This window comes from Alexandromys fortis, unplaced genomic scaffold (genome assembly GCF_014885135.2).
Source record: "Alexandromys fortis isolate MF-2015 unplaced genomic scaffold, M_Fortis_MF-2015_v1.1 scaffold_264, whole genome shotgun sequence".
In the NCBI taxonomy this organism is placed as follows: Eukaryota; Metazoa; Chordata; class Mammalia; order Rodentia; family Cricetidae; genus Alexandromys; species Alexandromys fortis.
In genome coordinates, this window is record NW_026068140.1 from 1338981 (window position 1) to 1361091 (window position 22111).

The 22111-nt window shown below is 39.6% G+C and overlaps 1 protein-coding gene across 7 annotated transcripts in view; it reads left to right on the plus strand.

Moving 5' to 3' along the window:
* Nucleotides 1-530: 530 nt before the first annotated feature.
* The window catches only part of LOC126491185 (cyclic AMP-dependent transcription factor ATF-7), a 103673-nt gene continuing 82092 nt past the window's right edge, over nucleotides 531-22111 (plus strand). For 3 of the 7 annotated variants that reach the window (XM_050126657.1, XM_050126655.1, XM_050126658.1), the window contains exon 1: nucleotides 562-649. The gene's annotated coding sequence lies outside the window, so the exon portion shown is untranslated. The other 4 variants (XM_050126653.1, XM_050126656.1, XM_050126652.1 and 1 more) reach the window with 4 other exon arrangements.

The following is a 22111-nucleotide window of genomic DNA, read 5'->3' on the forward strand; positions in this document are numbered from 1 at the left end:
TAATAGATAAGTGTAAAAACAAACTATTTTTTTTAAGTGGTCTCTGCAGTTGAATCCTTACCACCAACTCCCCCTCACACTACCGTCCTACTGCACACAGCCAGACACCGGACGGAAGTTACGGCCAGTGAAGAAGAAAATAGAAAGCAGTCACCTGTTTGGGACGCTGAAAGCCTGTTTAACTTGCTTCTTACAACTAGTCACCAGCTTGCAGCCCCGAGCCCCTCAGTTTGCTTTGCTCCCTTCGTTCTCCTTTAACAAGGGTGTATTTTTATAGCTGCCTGAGATAATCTCATTCCCTTCATTCCCTTCTTCCGTGGATCGCCACACCTACGGACAACGGGAGATTTCCTTGCCGCTTTCTCCCTCCCCCTCATCACCCCCGATTTTCAGCCGAACACGTGTGGGTCGTGTGTACAGCATTCGGCCAGCCTTCCACTCACGCCACGCTCACAGCAAGCCCCGCCCCGCGGTCCCTTTCCAACTCGGCCCCCACGAATCGCGCCCGCACCCCCACTTCTCGCGAGAAGTGAACACGCCTGGCCGGACGGGAGGAAAGTATCTGCTCCGCTGAGGGGGGAAAGGAGGAGCAGGAGACAGATTGTGGGACCGAGCGCGGGCGGGCGGGAGGCGCCGGAGCTGCCAGCGGGTGAGTCCTGTTAACATTAGCTGGTCCGTGGTCTGACAGGAGGCTCCCCTTCTACTCCGGCCAGTCCCAGCGTCCCGGGCCGGGGTCTCCCCTCCCAGTCTGTGTTGGACGGGGGCGCTGAGGCGGTGGCCGGGCCTGTCTGAGGAAGAGGGTGGGGCACAGTCTAAGACAACCAATAAGAGAGCAGGAAGCCACAATTGGCGGCCATGAGCGCTAATGGGAGATCGCCTTTACCTTGCGGAGTGCCGCCCTCTTCTCTTCTCCCGCCTCCTTCCTTTTGGAGGAAGGCGGGGCCAGAGGACTGAAGTGTGGGGAGAACTTGGGGTAAGTAGCCCCGGGGGGCACAGGGCGTGGCGAGGAAAGGGGGTTGAATCCTGAGGGAAGAGAAGTGTAGTGGAAGTCAAATGGAAGGACCTTGGAGTAGCAGAAAGAGGACGACTGCTAAACTAGGTTGACGACTCAGGATTTCCCTTAGAGTGGGGTTAGGGCTCGGTACTGCAAAGAGCAGAGGTAATGGGCAGTAGGCAGGTTCGGGTGACATCCAGAGCCTCGCTCAGGTGAAAGCATGCGTTGATCTGCTGAAAAGCTCGTCGAGGTGGACATTGGAACCGAGGGTTTGGCGTTTCGATTGAATTCATAAGAATCAGCAGAAACATGGTATCAGAAAGTATGGCTTTGGAGAGATTAAGTGGATGAGTTTAGGAAGACTGAGTGCCTTGAGTTGCTAGAAGGCATCGCTTCGGTAATAGTTTGGAAGTCCGGAGGGAAGGGGGAATATTTGGAGAAAAGACAGCGGCTGACATACAAGTCTTTAGCTTGGGTCTTAGTCGGAAGGCAGTCGGGATTTTGCTTAGTGATTTTGGTGGACATGGCACCCAGACCAGCCAAAATTCTAGCATAGGTGTGTAGAAGAAGAAAAATAGTACACTGCTCTTGTTCTCTTTTTTCCAGTATTTCCCTTTTCAAGCGTCATCTCTTTCAAAACACAGGGATGTGGGTCTGGGACTTCGAAGGCCCAAGTTGGAGACCCGTAGGGACTTAGATGTTGCTCTGAAACGCTTGTTATGTTCTCACTGGGTGTTTACTACCCAGGCACCTCCTACCCAGATTCCCGTGTTACTATTTTCCAAACTTTGTTTTCTGCTTAGCGGAGGGTGTTTTAATTTCTCTCAGAGTTCATATGAAGATTGTGGAAATGTGCAGATTTTTTTCAGCAAACTCATTTGTTTCCTATGTTTAAATTTTTCAGCAGTATAATTTCTGTAGAACCTGTATATATCTCTAAACACTAACAAATAAAGTTTGTTTCCTTAAATATGGCTTTTCCCTTTCATTCATTAAGAGTAATTTAAGGGATGATTGAACTTAGTCTTAATTGTCTTGTTATGTTCTTATGTATTAATTGAGATAGGGTCTCATGCAGCCCAGGTACACCTCAAACTGAGGTAACTGAGGTTGAACTTGAACTCCTGATCTTCCTTTGTCCTTCTCCCAAGTGCCGAGGTTATAGACTGAACACTCAGGGTCGTGTGTGTGTGTGTGTGTGTGTGTGTGTGTGTGTGTGTTATGTAGCATGCCATGTAGCCCATACTAGCTTTGAACTCATAACCTTGAATTTGTGATCCATGTCTACCTCCCAAGTGTGGGAATTACAAGCATTCATTCCCATGCCCAGTTTATCAGTTTATGTGGTGCTGGGGATTGAACCCAGGGCTTTGTGCATGCTAGGCAAGCACCTGTACCAACTGAGCTACATCCCTAGTCCCCTCCTAATATTTTAAATGGAGTGAATAAAATAAATCATAGTTTAGGAAATTGAACATTTCCCCATGCTTTCTTTGCATCCAGACTTAGAAACTAAAGAGCTACCATAATATTTTAAGGCAGAGGTTGAGGAACTCTTGTTTTTAAACATGGGGGATGTAAAGTAAGTGGAAGCTATTGCGAAATTTAACATGACTGTAAGAAAAGAAGCTAAAGAGAAGTTTGGCAGCTATATGAAGTAGTCTTACCAGTTCTTAATTCTGCACAGAAAAGGACAGAACATTGCCGTTTGTTTAGTAATTGTGTATCATTTAATAATGAATTAGACTCATATAGCTCATCAATAACTTCTTTGTTAATGCACAGATTACATTCCTTCTGTCCAGTTGTGTGTGTGAGAGAGAGGGAGTGTATCTGTGTGTTATGTATATGGGACTGAAACATAATTGCCCCATTCCTTGATAAAGGTGCCAACACAAAAGTGCTTATTTTGTTTCTTTGAGAAAAACAAATGAGATATTTGCTTAAAAAGAAAAATGTTTAACTATTTTTTAAATGTTAACTTTAAATTTTTTTAAAAATTGTTTCTTTGATTTTGGAGTTCTTGAAAAAGTCTTCCTTTTTCTCCAAAAACATGCTGCAGATGGGTTAGTGAGATGGCTTTAGAGGGTAAAGGTGCTTGCTGCCTGCCTATGCAGACCCCATGGCTTGACCTCACTCTGTAGACCAGGATGGCCTCAGACTCACAGAGAGCCGCCTGCCTCTGTTTCCTGAGTGTTGGGATTAAAAGTGTGCACCACCATCACCCAGCTCACTTTTTAATTTTTTGTGTGTATGTGGTGTGTGTGTGTGTGTGTGTGTGTGTGTGTGTGTGTTTGGTAGGGGGTTGTGTGCACAAAGGTCAAAGGAAGGCACTGGGTGTTTGTTCTATCACTTTCTTCTTTATTCCCTTAGACTGAGTCCTTTGAGCCTGGAAATCACCAGTTGGCTATATTGAATGGACAGTGAGCTCCAGGAATCTGATTCTTCTCAGTGCTGGGACTACAGAGGCATGATTCCATACCAGGCCTTTTGAATAGGTGCTGAGAATCTCAACTCAGGGGTTTTGTTTTTTGTTGTTTATTTATTTATTTATTTTTTGAAACAGGGTTTCTTTGTGTAACATCAGTGGCTGTCCTGGAACTCTGTAAACCAGGTTGGCCTTGAACTCACAGAGATCTGTCTCTGCCTCTGGAGTGCTGAAATTAAAGACGTGTAATAATATGTTTTGGCTTCTTGGCCATATATATATATATATACACACACACATGTGTATATGTATATATATATACACACACATACATATATACGTGTGTATATGTGTGTGTGTGTATGAGTGTTCTGTCTGCATGTACAGATCCTATTAGAGATGGTTATGAGCCACCATGTGGTTGCTGGGAATTGAACTCAGGGCCTCTGGAAAAGCAGCCAGTGTGCTCTTAACTGCTGAGCCATATCACAAGCCCCTACTACTCATATTTTGTATTATTGATAAACTTGATAAGCATGTTGACAATATTTTCATTTTGGGTCACTGGTAAAATATACAAGGATAGGCTGTATTAGCTCATCCAACTTACCCTTTTTCTCTTTTCCCTTTTCCTTCTTTTTTGTTCTTTCCTTTTCTCCCTTCTTTCTCTCCCCCCTTCCTCCTTTCTCTTCCTGACTTGAGAATGAATCCAGAACCTCCAATAAGGTAGGCAAGTGAATTTTATCCCCATGAAACCACTGAATTAACATCCCACCCCATAGCCTTTATGTTCTGTGAAATATCAAGAAGTGTCTTGTTGAAACTCAAATATGTTCTGTTTGAGACATCCTTGAATTCCTAGGCTGGTGACCATTGGATAGGGGTAGAGAACAAGAATATAAAGTTAGATATTGTAATTACTATTTACCTTTTGTTTGTTAGTTTTGTTCTTTCTTCCTGGGTGGTTTTTTTTTGTTTTTTGTTTTTTGTTTTTTTTTTTTTTGTCTTTTGAGGTATAATTTGGCTGTGGTGCCCAGTCTGGCTTCTGACCTCCCAGCTAACAGCTCTCCTGCCTCAGCCTTCTAACTGCTGAGATTACAAGCAGTTATACCATCATTCCCAGTTTTAACTATCTTATATTAATGGCTTCCTTTCTTCCTTCCTTCCTTCCTTCCTTCCTTCCTTCCTTCCTTCCTTCCTTCTTTCTTTCTTTCTTTCTTTCTTTCTTTCTTTCTTTCTTTTTCTTTGTAGTTCTAGCTGTCCTGGAACTCAGAGAGAGCCACCTGACCCTGTGTACTGGGACTAAAGGTGTCTGTGTGCCATGCCTGGCTTTATAGTAATGTTGATAGATTACTGTATGACATGCTGATATATCACAAACAATCTATTCAGTTCTTTTTAGACTCTCCTGGGAAATAGCACCCATTCCATCAATCTACAGTTTCTTCATTCTGCCTACCTTGTCAGTTTCTTTTTGATTGTGTAATGACTGAAAGTGTTAATTATAGTAGCTTTTAGCTCCCCTCCCCCACATTGTCATTAAGTGTGACTCTTTTTTTTTTTTTTTAATTTTTAATGGTACCTGGAGTGACAGCTGTGGGTGCTGGGAACCAAACTCTTATATATTTGATTGTAAGCCTAGCCTTTAATGGCTGAGCCATCCCTCCAGACCTAAGTGTAACTCTTGAAGCAAAAATTTCCCCAGACATTTTAAGTTAGAAATCAGAAAATTAAAGCTCCTGTCCATAGAACAGTTAGTTACTTGCTGCTTCCCCATAATTCTAAGGTTTCTAGTTTAGAGCTCTTGTCACCTTTTGTTTGGAATATAAACTAGCACCAACTATGTACAGACATACATAGTTTCCAGTTACAGTTAGTGTTTCAAGGGGTGGTAGGTCCGCATTCTAGAGCAGAAATGGTGTTACACATTAGCTAGGCCATCAGAGGCCATCTAGGGAATGAAGTCTTTATATTGGCAGGCAACAACTTTTCTGCATGTTAATTTTAGACTTGACAGTTGAATTTATGTTTGAGCAACTTTAGTTGATGAATACATCTTAAAGTACCTTCCTCTTTTGGGGTTTTCATTTTCACTTTCACTATTTAAAATTATGAATTGTACTGGAGATGGAGCGCAGTTGGTGGAGTGCTTGCCTAGCATGCAGGAATCCATGAACTGAGAGCATGGTGGCGCACACCTATGATCCAAGCACGCGAGGTGGTGGCAGGAAGATCTGAAATTCAAGGTTATCCTAATGTACGTATGGATTCTCCTGGAAAGCATGGTAATCTTGATCACTCTTCAGGTCCTCTCTAGTCCAAACATATGTAAATAGAGACTCAGATCAAAGAACTGTTGACGAATCAGAAGAAAAGCAGGTTGTAAAGAAAATGAAATTGACATGATTCTGCTGACCCAGTGGAAATGATTAAAAAAAAAAAAAAAGAAGGAACATAAATAATAGGAATAATCATGTCTTTGAACTAAAAACAAAACAAAACCCAACAACAAAGATTTTGCATTGGATCATTTAATGTCTTAAAAATATTTCATCATGATATTTTCTCTTCAGTATTTCCCTGGTGGACACTTTTGTTTTGAAAGGATGTTCAGTGGTTTTATTTTCCTGTTAAATTGTAGTATTTTGTTTCCTTCCCTTACTTGTTCTTTTATACAAATTTCATATATATATATGGATTTTATACAAATCCATATGATGAAACAAAATTCAGTTTGAAAGTAAACATTTGCTATCTTGCTTCCTTGGGGAGGGATATGATGAGTGTTATAAATTCAAGAAGGTTGTGTGGGGCTGGGGATGTACCTCAGTTAATGAAGCCCTGAGTTCCTCTTGAGCACTGCATGGTACACAAGCCTGCAATCCCTGAATTTAAGAAGTATAGGCAGGAGGTCAAGGTCATCCTTGGAGAATACTTCCTGGGCTAAATGAGACCCTATGTCAAAACAAAACAGAATTGCTATATGAGAAGATAAACATTTTATTCTTAAAACTTTGAAGGCTGGGGCTGGAGAGATGGCTCAGCAGTTAAGAGCCACTGACTACACTTCAGAGAACCTAGGTTCTTTTCCCAGCACCCACATGGTGGCTCACAACTGTCTGTAACTGCAGTTCCCAGGACACAACAACTTTCCACAGGAAAACAAATACCAGTGCACATAAAAATAAATGATTGATTTAAAAAAAAAAAAACTTTGTAAGCTGACGTTTAGGAAAGGCTCCTAACTAAACCCAAGCTCGGTATACTAATCTTATGAAATGTGCTTAGGACAATACTTACTAGTTCTGTTGTTTTCTCTCATCTTTTGGCAACTTCAACTCTAAATGTTCTCATATATATGAAAACAGACTTTTTGGAGAAATTTTTTTCTCTTCAGCATTGCATTTCCTCCTAATAAGTACCATTTTATGAAAATCTAATAGAAGCCAAGATTTAGCGTAAGAAGTTACTTGCTGAACCTGTGGTGTGGGCCTCTGTGGTAACAATGTTCTACCACAGTGTCTCCTAGCTTGCCTTTGAGGTGAGTTGCTTGCTATGATCTTCCTGTCAGGTGCAGTGCTTCTTTCTGAGGTAGATAAATAAGGCTATCTGCTAGACTGGTCAGATTTTTTTTACTTTTTTTTTTAAATATTTATTTGTTTGTTTATTATGTATACAATATTTTGTGTGTATGCCTGTAGGCCAGAAGAGGGCACCAGACCCCATTACAGATGGTTGTGAGCCACCATGTGGTTGCTGGGAATTGAACTCAGGACCTCTGGAAGAGCAGGCAATGCTCTTAACCTCTGAGCCATCTCTCCAGCCCCTAAACTGGTCAGATTTTATTTGGGATGCATGATACAGTAGAAACACTGTTTTTTTTTTTTTTTTCAAATTAAGCAAATAGGGAAAGGCTGGGAATGTATCTCAGTAGAAGAACCCATTGCTTGGCATCTACAAGGCCCCAAGTTCAATCTCTAAGCACCAAAAACTACCACTACCACCACCACAAACAATTTTTTAAAGAATTTGTGTGTGCATAATGTATGTGTGTAAAAATCAGATGTCTTTCTCTGTGGTTCCTTGCCTATTCCTGCCGGACAGATTCTCACTGTATCAGGTGTTCACCAGCAGCCTCAGGTAGTTCCATCTCTTCCTTCTCCCAGCTTAGTTTGTCTCCTCACTACTTTCTTTGTATAGGAGTTAAAGGCTCATGGCCATTCCCAGCTTTTTAACTGGGTGCTAAATTTAGGTCCTTGTGCTTATGCAGTTCTTTTTTTAAAATAAAATTTAATTTTCTTTTATGTCCCTTGGTGTGAGGTTGTTGTATTGTTGGAACTGGAGTTACAGACAGTTGGGAGCTGCCACGTGGGTGCTGGAAATTGAACCTGAGTCCTCTAGAAGAGCAGCCTTAACTCTTAACTACTGAGCCATCTTTCCAGCTCTAGATTATGCAGTTCTTATCCACCAAAGCTTCTCCTCAGTCTAATAACCTTTCTTTTTGGAATAAGAGCATGCTTGACTATATAAAATCAAGCTTTATTGAATAGAACATAGGGTTGTTAAAAATGGTTTATGTTGAAACTAGCTTGTCAGTATGATTTATTAAACCATCAAACTAGAGTGATATTTCATTGGTTTTACTTTAATAAGTTTCTGACACTAATATAGATCCAGTAATACCATTAATGGACTTTTTAAAACTTTGTTCAAGCAGTGGTTTGCTGATACTGTGTGAAACTCATCTATGCCAGTCAGGGAGTATGGACTACCCCCAGGTAGAGCCTGTGCTACAAATAAATGTGTAGACTTAGAGAATATTAATAGATAATTTTCTCTAGAACTAATCTTCCCCATAATTATCATTGTACAGTATTATGACTTTTTCCTACCTAGAACAAAACAAATACTGAGGTCTTAAAGTCCAGGCAAACATGATGGCTTTGGCTTGTGTTGTAGGAGGCTGCTTGTTCATTTCCTGGCTGCCCAGACTCCCAAAATAATCACATAGAAACTGTATTAATTAAATCTCTGCTTGGACCATTAGCTCTAGCTTCTTATTGGCTAACTTTTACATCTTAATTTAACCCATTTCTATTAATCTGTGTATTGCTACATGGCTGTGGCTTACCAGCAAGGTTCCGGCTCATCTGTTCCCAGTGGCAGCTACATGGCATCTCCTTGACTCCACCTCCTTTCTCCCAGCATTCAGTTTAGTTTTCCCCTGCCTACCTCTATTCTGTCCTGCTCAGGCCCAAGACAGTTTCTTTATTAATGAATGGTATTCATAGCATTCAGAGGGGAATCTCATATCACCTCCCCTTTTCTGTTTAAATAAAAAGGAAGGTTTTAACTTTAACACAGAAAAATTACATATAACAAAACACATATCAAGCAAAAATTAGAGTTACAATATTTATATTTACTTTATCTTTTATCATAACTAAGGAAAACTATAACTATCCATTTTTCAACTCCATCAAAGGCTCCAGAAAGATATATTATTACCTAAGTAACAGGAAGTGCATAGTAAGCAACTTCTAAAACTCTAGAATTGACAGAGACATCTCACTGCCTGGACAATCACCCAAATTTCTTCTATATCATTGGGGCACCCATCTTCAGCCTACCAGCCTATAGTATCTGGCAGACTTTTCCATGAAACAGGAAATTTCAAAGACAGTTCTACCTATATTGGCAGTTTATCAGTCACTTTTTTCTGTGTCCTGCAGAATGTCTGGCAGACTCCTTTTGTTCTTTCATAAAACAGGAATCCTGAAGGACAGTGTCACCCTTAGGCAAGTTCAGCAGTCATTTCTGTATGGGTCCTGCATGTCCAGTTCATACAGCATGCCATCAAACAGTCCAGGCAAGAGCAGTTTCTTGCCCAAATGGCTAACAAATTCCATAAAAAGCCTCTTTGATGCCCATTTTCCTCTTGAAGTAATTGGTGCTTCCAGGAGCAGATGCATCTCATTGTCATGAAAAGTCCTAAGTTCTTAAACATTTTAAATGCCCTATTCCATAGTCTTTGAAAGGTTTGAAGAATGCCTATCCATCTGAAATACATCTCTGTACATCTAGAAAATCTAACTAACATGAGTACAAGCTTGACTAATATATTTGATTATCTATTAACCTATATTTCTTAATTGTGCATTACATTTTCAAATGAGAAGCACAATATCTTAATCAAGAGCAGAAATTTATATGTATATACAATAAAATTGATCTAAAATTTGTATCCATAAACCAAGGTCCATACCAATGCAAAGTATCCATCTCTATAGCACATCCCCTTTTAAATGTAAGCAAACATTTATAAACAATATATGGAAATTTGGGCATAGTTCTCTCCAAACTGCTTCCTGCTTTTTGTTGGGCAAAGTATTTTTAGGAGTGTTCACGGAAAACTTTTTTTTTGGGGGGGGGGGGGTCTTGGTCCATCAAACCACATTAGTCTGGAATTAATCCACAGATTCTTGTCTTCTGTGGAAACAAAAGAACCTCTTTTTCAAAGCAACAAGTCCATATATCCATGTTGGTTTGGCTTAGCAGCCCATACAATGACATGTCTCTCTGTACTTAGCTCATTCACAGTCAAATAATTTAAAGAAAACACAATAATATACATAATCCAGACTGTGATTTTCCATCTTTACATGGCTTATTTTTCTTTACTTTTTATAATTCTCTATATTTTTCTTCTCTCTCCCAAGCCTACATACATTTTTTAAACACACTATGTCTTGTTTAGAGGTCTTTTATGTCTGAATCTGTCCTGTTATGTATCTGAAATTTTCTTTTGATCAGGACTATTTCTTAAAATGTTAAAACGGCTTGGCTAGTAGTAAGGCTGCTTTGCCTTTTGGCTCTGCCCAGTCCAACATGGCAGAGGTATGTTCATTGCCTCTGTTACTGCCGTTTGGGAGTCGTCCTCACCACCTGAACTCTGGTAACCAGTTGGCCCATGCTGCCACCAAGTAACTTGCAGCAAGTTGCCCACAAACCTCATTTAAGTACTTGGCCTCCTGAAAGAGCCAGAGTTTGTGCTGCTAGCATGGCCCAGGAAGCCACCATTTTGAAACTGCATGGATTTTTTTTTTTTCTTTACTACTGCTTAATTAGGAAAACCTCTCTTAAAGGAGCAGCAAGCAGAGCCCATCTGAAAAAAAAAATAAGACTAAACTTTGTTTTCTAGTGTCTAGAATTCCTTTCCAAGCCCTCTCAGGTTTTATGTGGACTTAGCTAGCACACGTTGGAACACCAATTTGTTGTAGGAGGCCACTTGTTCATTTCCCAACCACACAGACTCCCAAAATAACCACATAGAAACTGTATTAATTAAATCACTGCCCCACCCGTTAGCTCTAGCTTCTTATTGACTAACTCTTAACATCTTAATTTAACCCATTTCTATTAATCTGTGTATCACCATGTGGCTGTGGCTTACTGGCAAGGTTCTGGCTCGTCTGTTCTCCATGGCAGCATCTGGCATCTCCTTGACTCCGCCTCCTTACTCCCAGCATTCAGTTTACTTTTTCCCACCTACCTCTATTCTGTCCTGCATAGGCCCAAGACAGTTTCTTTATTAACCAATGGTATTCATAGCATACAAAAGGGAATCCCACATCAGGCCTGTAATTTTAACCAAGGAGACAAACAGGAAGAATTCTGTGAGTTTTGAGGCAGCCTTGGTTTTGTAGTGAGCGCACAAGTATCCTGTACTACAGAGTGAGACCAAGTCAAAAACAAAATAACAAAAACACCCCCCCAAAAACACACACACACACACACACACACAAAGAGCTAGAAAGATGATAAGCTGTTCTGGCTATAAATCATAAGAATTTTAAGTTGGTCCTTAAAGATCAATGTTTTGAACCTGACACAGTGGTCCATGTCTATAATCCCAGCCATTTGGGAGGCTGATGCTTCAAGAGGAATGCAAGTTCAAGGCTCATCTAGAAAATGTAGCAAAACCCAGTCTAAAAAAGGGGATGGATGGGGACATTAGGAATGTAGCTTAGTTAGTAGAGCTATGGTTTATCAGTCTTACAACCCTGAGTTTGGTCTCCAACTTGGAGTGGTAGTGATGCTTGCAATCTCAGTACTTGGGTGGCAAAGTTAAAGTTTGAGGCCACCCTGAGCTTATGTAATGAATTTGAGGCCAGCATGGGATACTTGAGACCCTGTCATAAACAGATAAACTAATAAATAACTAAAGATGAAAAAAATTGGGGGCTGGAGAGATGACTCAGAGGTTAAGAGTACTGGCTGCTCTTCCAGAGGTCCTGAGTTCAATTCCCAGCAACCACATGGTGGCTCACAACCATCTGTACTGAGATCTGGCGCCCTCCTCTGGTGTGTGGGCACACATGGAGGCAGAATGTTGTATACATAATAAATAAATAAATCTAAAAAAAAAGGAAAAAAATCTGTGATGATCACTGTTATTTTAGGGATCATACTTTATCCAAAAATGGGCATCAGAACAAAACAAATTTTATTTATTTATTACTTATTGAAACAGGATCGTGTTGTAGAGCCAACTCAAGCTAGCCTGCCTGGGTCCTCCTGTATATTCCAGGCTGGCCTCCTAAGTTGGGGTCCTTCTGCTTTTGTCTCCTTAGTGCTAATGTTAGTCATAAGAACTCAAAGCTTGAACTCAAAGAGATTTGCTTTCTTCTGCCTCCTAAATGCTAGAATTAAAGGTGTGTGCCACCACATCCAGTTTATTTCTACTTTTGCTTCTTGCTGTAATTTTATTATTATTATTGCTATTTTTAAGGCAGTGTCTCACTCTGTAATCCTGGCTAGTTTGAAACTTGCTATTGTTATGGCTCCCATTATCATTTCTGAGGATAGCTCAAAGTACTTCTTTGAATATTCTAAAATTTCTAGTTAGGGCTGGAGAAACGACTTGGTGGTTAAGAGCACTGGTTCAAAACCATCTGTAACTCTGGTTCCAGGGAGTCCGGTGACCTCTTCTGGTCTTTGCAGATACTAGAGGCACATGGTGCACAGACATATACACACAAAGTACTCATATACATAAAATTAATGTGTTTTTAAAGATTGTTTGAAAATGTAAAAAAAAAAAACTAAAATCTCTTGAGTCAGGTCGTTGACCTTTATAACCCTGCTTCCAGATCAGCTATAAGCGTTGGCCATGAGTCACATAACTTCTATTCAGCTTGGTTCTTACTAGCATCTGTTCTGTTTGGTCCACTTAGCTGGTTGTTATTGAAACCTGTCCCTTCATGTCTGAAAACCAAATGCAGACATTAACTTCAACATTCTGTTGATTATTCTGTCTCAGTACTATACTACTGTTCTGGGTTTTTTAATTAAATTTTAATTTATTTAGTGTGTGGGAGCCATGGCACAAGTGTGGAGGTCAAAGGGAAACTCGGGAGTGTTGGTTCTCTTCTGCCATGTGGGTCCTCAGGGTTGAACTCAAATTGTCAGACTTTGTGACAAGTCCACGTTCCTGCTCAGCCTTCTTGGAGAGACTTCTGTATATCTTATGGTCGTGTATCTTTTTTTTTTTTTTGTCAGTACTATCTCTTTATGCGCTCAAAAATTGCTAATGGTTCCTCACCTGGGCATTGTGGTATATGCCTATAATGCCAGCACTTGGGAGACTGAGGCAAGAGAAGCATCAAGAACTAAAAGCTGGCAGTGATGGTCCATGCTTAAATCCCAGCACTTGGGGTGGCAGAGGCAGGCAGATCTACTAAGTGAGTTCCAGGACAGCCAATGCTACACAGAGAAACCCTATCTTTTTTTTTTTTTCAAGACAGCGTTTCTCTGTAGCTTTGGGAGCCTTTCCTGAAACTAGCTCTTGTAGACCAGGCTGGCCTCAAACTGGCAGAGACCTGCCTGCCTCTGCCTCCCGAGCTCTGAGATTAAAGGTGTGCACCACCACCACCCAGCTGAGAAACTGTATCTTGAAGAACAACAACAATAACAAAAAAAAAAAAAGAGCTGAAGGCTAGCATTGGATATATAGTAAGTTCCAGCCATCATGGGCTAATGGGCTATAAAGTGATACTTTATCTCAATCACATCCCCATACCTGTCACCTCCACCAAAAAGAATTATTAAGGATTTTAAAAAACTTTTTGCATACCTGAATTAATATCTATTAGTATTTTCACCTTATTAGAGATTAAAATATAATTTTCAAAAATAATAAGAAACTCATTATACTATAATAAAAATAATTACGTCTGTATTGCCAGAAAAAAAAATAAGGCTGGAGGTGAAACTCAGTAAAGTGCTTTCCTGTCATGCACTAGGCCCTAGGTTAGTTCCATAGCACTGCGTAAACCAAGTTGGTGGCATGTACCTGTAATCTCTGTGCTTGGGAGGTGGCAGCCTGGGCTAGAGACTCTGTCTCAAAGAAAAAGTTGGACATGGTATCATACATCTTTAATTCCAGCACTCGGGAAGCAAAGGAACATGGATCTCAGTGAATTCAAGGCTAGCCAGGTTTACATAGGGAATTCCAGGTCAACCAGAGTTACATAGAGGAACCCTGTTTCCAAAAATGGGAGGTGAGGCAGAAGATGGTTCAGCTAGTCAAGGTGCCTGCCACAGAAGTTTGATGACCTGAGTTTGATTCCTGGGACCCACGTGGTGGAAGATTATCCTTCAACATCCATGTGCATGTTGTGATATATGCTTATGCCTCAGACCCATACACAAAAGGAAAAATCTCAGGAGAGAAGCTTCAGAGTGCTTTAATATCTTGCTTCAAAGAAACATCTAGTTTATTATACGCTCTTCTGCATTCAGTCTGTTAAGATAGGTTGTTTTCCTTTAAGTATATGAATGTTACAAATGTGTAACAGAAAAAGGAAAGATGACTTTTAGGTAACTGTAGCCTCCATTGATATGGTACCAAAATCAAAAAATGATTTCTTAAATGTCTTTATAGTTTGTGGCCTGAGATCAATTCTGTGAAGTCTAATACTATTACATGGAAGTGTTTTGGTCTTTAAGGAGATCTTTTCAATACTTGTAAATGGTTTTTTAACTCCATAAGTGAGCCTGGAGCCACATGGAGAATAGCCGCCTTACAGACTTGAGAATACACCTGTTTTCCAATAGAGGAGTTAGAAGCTTAATGATTCTCAAACGGTGGTCATCAGAATTTCCCAAGGTATTTTTTATTTTATTCTAGTTAACTAACTTTTGTTTAGGTAGTCCCAGGCCATTTTAAGTCCCCATCTGTAGTTGAGGATGAACTTGAACTTTCTGTTCCTCCTGGCTCCAACTCACAGGGCTGTGCCACCATTTCTGGTTTATAGATTTATGGGGATCAAACCCAGGGCTTTTGGTATGCTAGCCAAGCAATTTGCCAGTTGACCATCCCTGTTTCATTTTATTTTTTTTAATGAGGTAGAGCCTATACTAGTTAGGCCTCATTAGTCACATTGAATTCATATACAATTTTAATTTGCATGTTGTTAGTGACTGAATCCAGCACCTTATAAGTGCTAGGAAAAAACTCTATAACTGAGTCACATTTCCCAACAACACTACTCTCCATTCTGTGTGTGTGTGTGTGTGTGTGTGTGTGTGTGTGTGTGTACGTAAGAGAGACAGAATCACTTCAGTTTTATATTATGATTCTGTGTATATCCATGAATATACAACAGTGCATTATGAAGATCAGTGGACAGCTTTGGGGAGTTGGTTCTCTCTAGTATGAGTTTTAGGAATTGAACTTAGGTTCTCAAACTTACTGTGTTTTAGTTTAATTTCTGATGTTGTGATAGATACTTTGACTACAAGCAATTTAAGGGATGATAACATAGTTACTCATTGAGGTAAGTCAAGGCAGGAACTTGAAGGCAGGCCTGTTGGCTATTTCAAACAGCATTTCTCCAACCAAGCAACTTACTTCATAGCCAGAGAAGTGTAACAGGAACCATGAAGAACAGTGCTTTCTAAGTGGCTTCCAGGCCAGCTTATACTCAGCTAATTTTCTTATATAGTTCAGGACTGCTTGCCTAGGGATGATACAGCTCACAATGGGCTATTCAATTAACAGTCAAGATAACCCCCATCCCAGATACCCGAAGGCCATTCTGATCTAGGCAATTCCTCAATTAAGGCTGTCCTTGCAGATTATTCTAGGTTGTATCTAGTTCACAGTTAAAACTAACCAGAATACCTGGCAATGCTTTTGAGCCTTGAGGTCTCACTTTGTAATCAGGCTGGCCTCGGACTTGTAATTCTCCTGCCTCAGGTTCCCTACTGAATCTTGGAATTACCGTGTCAATTCTTGGGCCTTGGTGCTAAGAACAATCCAGGAAGCCTAGGAATCTCCATTTCTTTGCAAGGTGCCCAGGTGACTCTGCAATGCTTAAAAACTACTGTGCTGCCTTTACTTTAGCTAGTTATTTTTAGATTTATTTCATGAGTGTGAGTATTTTTCCTGCATGTATATATGTGCATCATGTGCCTGTGTAGTGCCCATGGAGTTCAGAAAATGGTGTCAGATCCTCGGGTACTGGAGGCACAGATGTGTGAGCCACCATAAGGGTGCTGGGAACAGAACCTGGGACCTCAGCAAAAGCAACAGATGCTCTTAACTGCTGAGCCATATTCCAGCACCCTTACCCTTACAGAAAAAAAACCAAACATGTAATTTATAAAATTTGGAAATTCAAACAAAAAGAAGTTAATATTTAGATATATTATAAGTGACTTAGTATTTATGTATTAATAATTAACATATAAATTTTGATATTCTCCCTAGTTAGAATATGTTATTTAACCATGTATTCTGTGATTACGGGATAAAGACCAGATAATAAATATGGTAAACTTCTGTGTTAAATTTACTCAACTCTGCCATTCTAACTCAAAAGTAGACATGGATGATATATTGATGAATAAGCATGGGTATGTTGTAATATATTTGTGGGAGGGGCTCCTGGGGGAAAATATAGAGTATTTCATCATGTAGGCTGGACAGTTTTCTCCCACTAGATATGTCCCCACTTCTATAACTTTTTTATGGGCACTAAAATTGAATTTCATATAAATTTTATGTGTCATAAAATAGTCTTTCTGATTTTCAGCCATTTAAAAATGATTCTTGGCTTACAGGCTATACAAAGGTAGGTGGCAGACTGAAAGGTTTGGTCCATAAGCTGGAGTTTCCTGATATTTAATATATACTACAGATAGATTTTGAATTTAAAAATAATTACAAGAAAATATTATGCTTAATCTTAAAATGGAACATTATAGTATCTATTTCATTATTTATAATTTTGATTTTTACTGTTTCAGTTATCTCTATCAACTGAGATTTGACTATATTAAGAAAAATTCCAGAAAGAAACAAGCAGTTCATTAATTTTAAATCACATGCTACTATTAATAGTGTGAGGAAATCTATGCTTGTCCTACTCCATTTCTGTTTAGGACCCTGGGATATGAATTGCCCCTTTGGTTGTCTGGTCCTCAAACCCATATTGTATGTTGCCTGTTAGTCAGCCTTAAATATTGTATTGTATTTATATTGCCAAAATATAGATTAGGTAAGCCTTATTTTACTTAATAATAGTCTCAAAGTCTAAGAGGTTTGAAAAAGACGCACCAGGACATTATCCACTGAAGCTCCATTGGTAGAACACTTGTCTAGTGTGTAGTGGTTTCCATCCCCAGCAGCACATAAAAGTACTCAGAAGGTAGAAGCAGGAGGATGAGAAGTTCATGATTATCTTTGGCTACATAGCAAGTTTGAGGCTAGCCTGGGGTACTTGAGACATTGTCTCAAAACAAAAACAGGCTGGGTGTGGTAGTACATACCTTTAACTTTTAATCCCCAGCACTCAGAAGGAAGAGTCAGGAAGATATGAGTTCAAGAGCAGACTGATCTACATAGTGAGTTCCAGACCAGCCGAGACAGTAATGAGACCCTGTCTCAAAAAACAACCACTACCACAACCAGACAGGCCCCCACCCCCACCCTGTGTGCTAAAAAAATGAAACCCAATAAAAACATGGAAGCAAGGGCTGCCTCTGGTTCTCTGACCACGCAGCAGAACATACAGAAAAAGCAATGTATGCAGCATTTGGTGCTATTATAATTGAGGTCCTCCACTATAGGAGGAGTTCTCCCTATAAGGGAGAACTGTTGTATTTAATTTCCTTCATACTTCAAAGCCATTTGGTGGTAGTGGGGCATGATTGTTATTCTAGCACTTGAGGCCGAGGCAGGAGTTGCAAGAGTTTAAGCTGAGCCTGGGCTTCAGAGTAAGTCCAGACCAGCTTGGCCTACACAGTGATATTCAGTCAAAGAAAAGAAAGGAGGTGGAAGGCCGGGCGGTGGTAGCACATACCTTTAATCCCAGCACTTGGGAGGAAGAGGCAGGCGGATCTCTGTGAGTTTGAGGCCAGCCTGATCTACAAGAGCTAGTTCCAGGACAGGCTCCAAAGCTCCAGAGAAACCCTGCCAAAAAAAAAGGAAGGAAGTGGAGAAAAATCAAGAACTTGTCCTCAAGTTCATGTTTCTGGATATTCACTTTGTATACCAAGAATATAAGAGACCTGTTAGGTGCTAAATTGTTGAAATACACAATTCAACTTAAGTAGTTGTATAGCATACTCATTTCATATAACTTTCAGAAGGTACAAAAGATTTCATTGTTCTTGTTTGGAGGATGTGAGAACAAATAAGTAGAATTCAAACTACCCTCAATTTTTGTTTTTTATTCACCAATTTTTATAACTCTGCTTCCCCCTCCTTCCCCCCACCCCAAAGCCTCTTAGGAAAGAATTTCACAAAACCCTGATATAGGAAGGGTGTGAAGGTGCAAGTCTGTAATGCCAGAGTATGGGGAGCAGAGACAGGACAGACAGCAAGTTTGGGGCTAAATGGGGAGATCCTACCTCAAACAAACAATTGAAAAACAGATACAAGGCTGAGGAGATGGGTGTCTTATCTGGTAAAGTGCCAGCGTGTAAGCATGAGGACCTGAGATTGAATCCTCAGAAATTATGTAAAATGCCAGGCAAAGCAGCACATGTCTGTAACCTGAGAGAGTGTGGGGGAGCACACCAACAGAGGGAACTGGTAGATCCCTGCTTCTCACTAGCACCACAGTCGGGTTTCCGCATGCATGCATGCACACACCCCACATGAAGACATACATACACAACTTCCGTGCACATACATATGAATACAAAACTTTGATATGAAACAATAAAAATGATTTGTTTAAGGTTGTAGTAGTATTTGTAGTTTTACATCATCCTTCTGGGTGATTTACCTACTAGTGAGATCATGTATGGTGAACAATGGTGACACTAAATAGTACAATGGAAAATTAGCCCAGAATTAATAAGCTGGGAGTCCAACTCCTGAATAATCTACTACCTGGTAAAACTTGTGTACTTTGTTTTTTGAGGTTCACATACCCTGCATTACAATTTCACAGTTTATATATATTTACTGGAATCTTTTCCTTATGCGGCTTTCTAGATACCATGCAGACCAGAGCATCAGTGAGTGTCCTCTTGGAGGATAAATTGTTGAGAGTGGAGCTAGAAAGATGGTTCAGTGGGTAGAGACACTCACCAATCTGAGTCTGTCCTCAGGACCGACATGGAAGAGAGAGAGAACCTACTCCAAAAAGTTGTCCTCTGACCTCCACACATGCATTGCAGCATGTGTGTGTGATTTTAAAAAGACTGTGGAGACTGCTCAGTGTTTGTGTGCTTTGTTTACAAACAGCAAAATTCTTTGTTGTCTGAAATGCAGTCTACTGTTGTGATTTCTTCAGAGAACAGTTTGCATATATACTTTTTTGTATTAATGCCATAAAGGAAGGGAAATGCAGAGTTAGAGCCTGTTTTAAAATCTCCAGCTAAACTAAATGGTGTACAATACCTGTTAGGCTTAGTTTTAGCTCCCCTCAGTCTCTTAGAGATGTGTATTAGAGACAGTTTCTAATCATTTCTAATTAGTTATTACTGTAAGTAATATTTTTTGCCAGGGATTCTGAAAATGGGTAATAAAGGGAAGAGCTGACTGGAACTGATTGGCTGTTTTCTGTAGGAAACTGGCGGTCTATAATTTTAGACTTTTTTCATGGTTCTTTTTGAACTTATCTTTCCAGTTGATATGGATGCTGTATAGAACTTTATATGACTCTTTACTCTTCAGTGCTCTAGAATTGTTTAAAAGGTAACAGGCTTTTTTTCTTTTTAACTCAAAGACATACTTTTTATTCAGTCATGCAGATCAGCATTCTTTTATTATTAGATTACATTATATGTTTATAATTTTATTTCACTTGTCATTATTATATGTATATATGATATGTGTTGAGGGGACCCATATACCCTGGTACACATGTGGAGGTCTGAGAACAACTCTGTGAAGTTAGTTTTCTCCTTCTACCTTTATATGGTTCCAAGAGTCAAACTCAAGTTTCAGGCTTGTATGGCAAGCACTTTATCTGCTAGCCCATTTTTGATTTATTAAAAGCAATTTCTGATCATTATAGACTTGAGAATACTAATAGTACAAAGAAGAAATTAATCTAGAATACATTTAATGAGTACTGCTTTCTTATATCATTTAATAGTTTTCAAAATGTTATTCTTAACATCTTAAATATGGTCTGTTGCAATGTGATATCTTAATTTATATTTATTTTCCTTCTGCACTTAATTCCTATTCTTTGTTGGTCATAAATATTACTATGACAAACATTTTAGTATGTAAAGATCCCAGCACCCATGTTGGATAGGTCATCACTGTCCATCCCTCAGCCTACAGGTGGATCTAACACTTCTGGTCTCTGAGAACACCTGTACTAACATGCAAATACACACACACGCAAATAAAACATTATAAAAATTTAATTCTCTAAACCTTGACTTAAAAAAAGTGCATTAGCATTTGTATTTGAGTATGAAGTCCATGGTCTGCGTATGGTGGTCAGAGGAGTTGATTCTGTCCTTCTCCCTTGGGTTTTAGAGATTGAGTTCAGATCAAGTGTTTCTCTTGCTGAACCATCTCACTGGCCCTAAACCTTGATTTTTCTTAACTAGTCTACCAGCATTCAGATGAATTTCACTTTTATGCAAATCCTAATTGTATCGTATACACATTTTGGTTGCTCCAAGTACATGAACCTTTCCCCCTGTAGACCTGGACATCTAAGGAAAACCTTTTTTTTCTTGTCCTAAGCATCTCACTCACTCTTGGTAGTATATTTCAAGTTGTATATTCCTCTCATCATTTATTGTTTAGGCCTATAAAGTTCTTACATTTCATCCTAAAAAATAGATCAGGAAGGAGACAATAAATACATGTGAGTGTCATGGTCTGCTTGTCAGGCGGTGGAATTACAGATGAGCTGTGAGTTAAGTTCACATCGAGTGGCAGTGTTATCATTGAAGATTCTCTTTTTGTCTCCATCTGTTTAGATGGCAGAAATGTGTTGCCTTTGTTTGTCACATAGAAATAACCAGAAGCACTCTCTGTGTGTCACAGTGGTGTAGCAGATGGAGAACGAAGGGAAAATTAAAAAGGTGTCAGTGGGATTTTTTAAATGGGGAGAGATATTATTCTTATCATTGTTAAATATTTAAATTTTCTTGAATGCAGAAATGGTGGAAAATGACAAGGGACCTGAGAATAAGGGGATGAAAGACTTCTTCCTCCCATTGTGATCTCTGTTTGGTAAAAATGGTAAAACAAAGGCTTACAAATTAGGACAGAAGCAGGAAATCCTATTAGTAACTGCCAGTTTAACACTCAAGACCAAAGAAAAGCTTACTTCTGTTAGATTTTAATGCTTTTTCCCCCCGTCTTTTTTTTTCTTTTTTAGCAAGGCAAAATTTTGTTTTCATATAATTCATAGTAAAGATTCCAAATTATAATCATCGTCATTTTTTGAAGGTTTGAAATTTGTGGCTTGAGGAAAATTGTTCCAGAACTTATGTAATCACTTCCTACTCCCGTTCCTTACCAGAAAGAACACTTCCTTCTAATAGTCAGTAAAGGAGACAGTGTAGCCTCAAGTGCCGGAAGTAAGGACTGCTGTCTCAGTCTTCTGTCCACTTCTGCCTTGTAGGAGTGAAATTCCCATAGAGGAATGATTTGCTTTCCAAAGATCATCTGCGTTTTCAGCCATCGTGACCACAGTTTCTATATTTATTTGCTTTTATTTACTTATTTTTTGATACTGTGTTACAGTTACAGAAAGTACTAAAAATAATTTGTTTTTTAAAAATGTATTTAAAACAAGCAAACAAACAAACCAGAAAACCTTGTTGTCCTAGGGCTATGTGAGGAAGAATGAAGCTCTCATTTCCCAGTACCCAATCATCGGCTTGAGCTGGGCTCTCCTAGGAGCAGAATTTATTGAAGCAATTTATCCTGGCTAAATGTGATATAAATCTGTGTATACGTATGTATATACAGAGTCTGTTCCATTCCAGCAGGACTGAACATCAGTTTCCTTCATAGTTAGACCATGTTCCTGTCACACTGAAAGATGACCAAGCAGCCCCTTCTATTTTATGGGGCACCTCACACTTTTAAACACCGATTAGTTATGGAATTACTGATTAGACAACCGGAAATACTGGTTTCTAACCCAAAAGTAAATCCTGAGAGAATAGGAGAGTACCTCATTGCCTCTGTT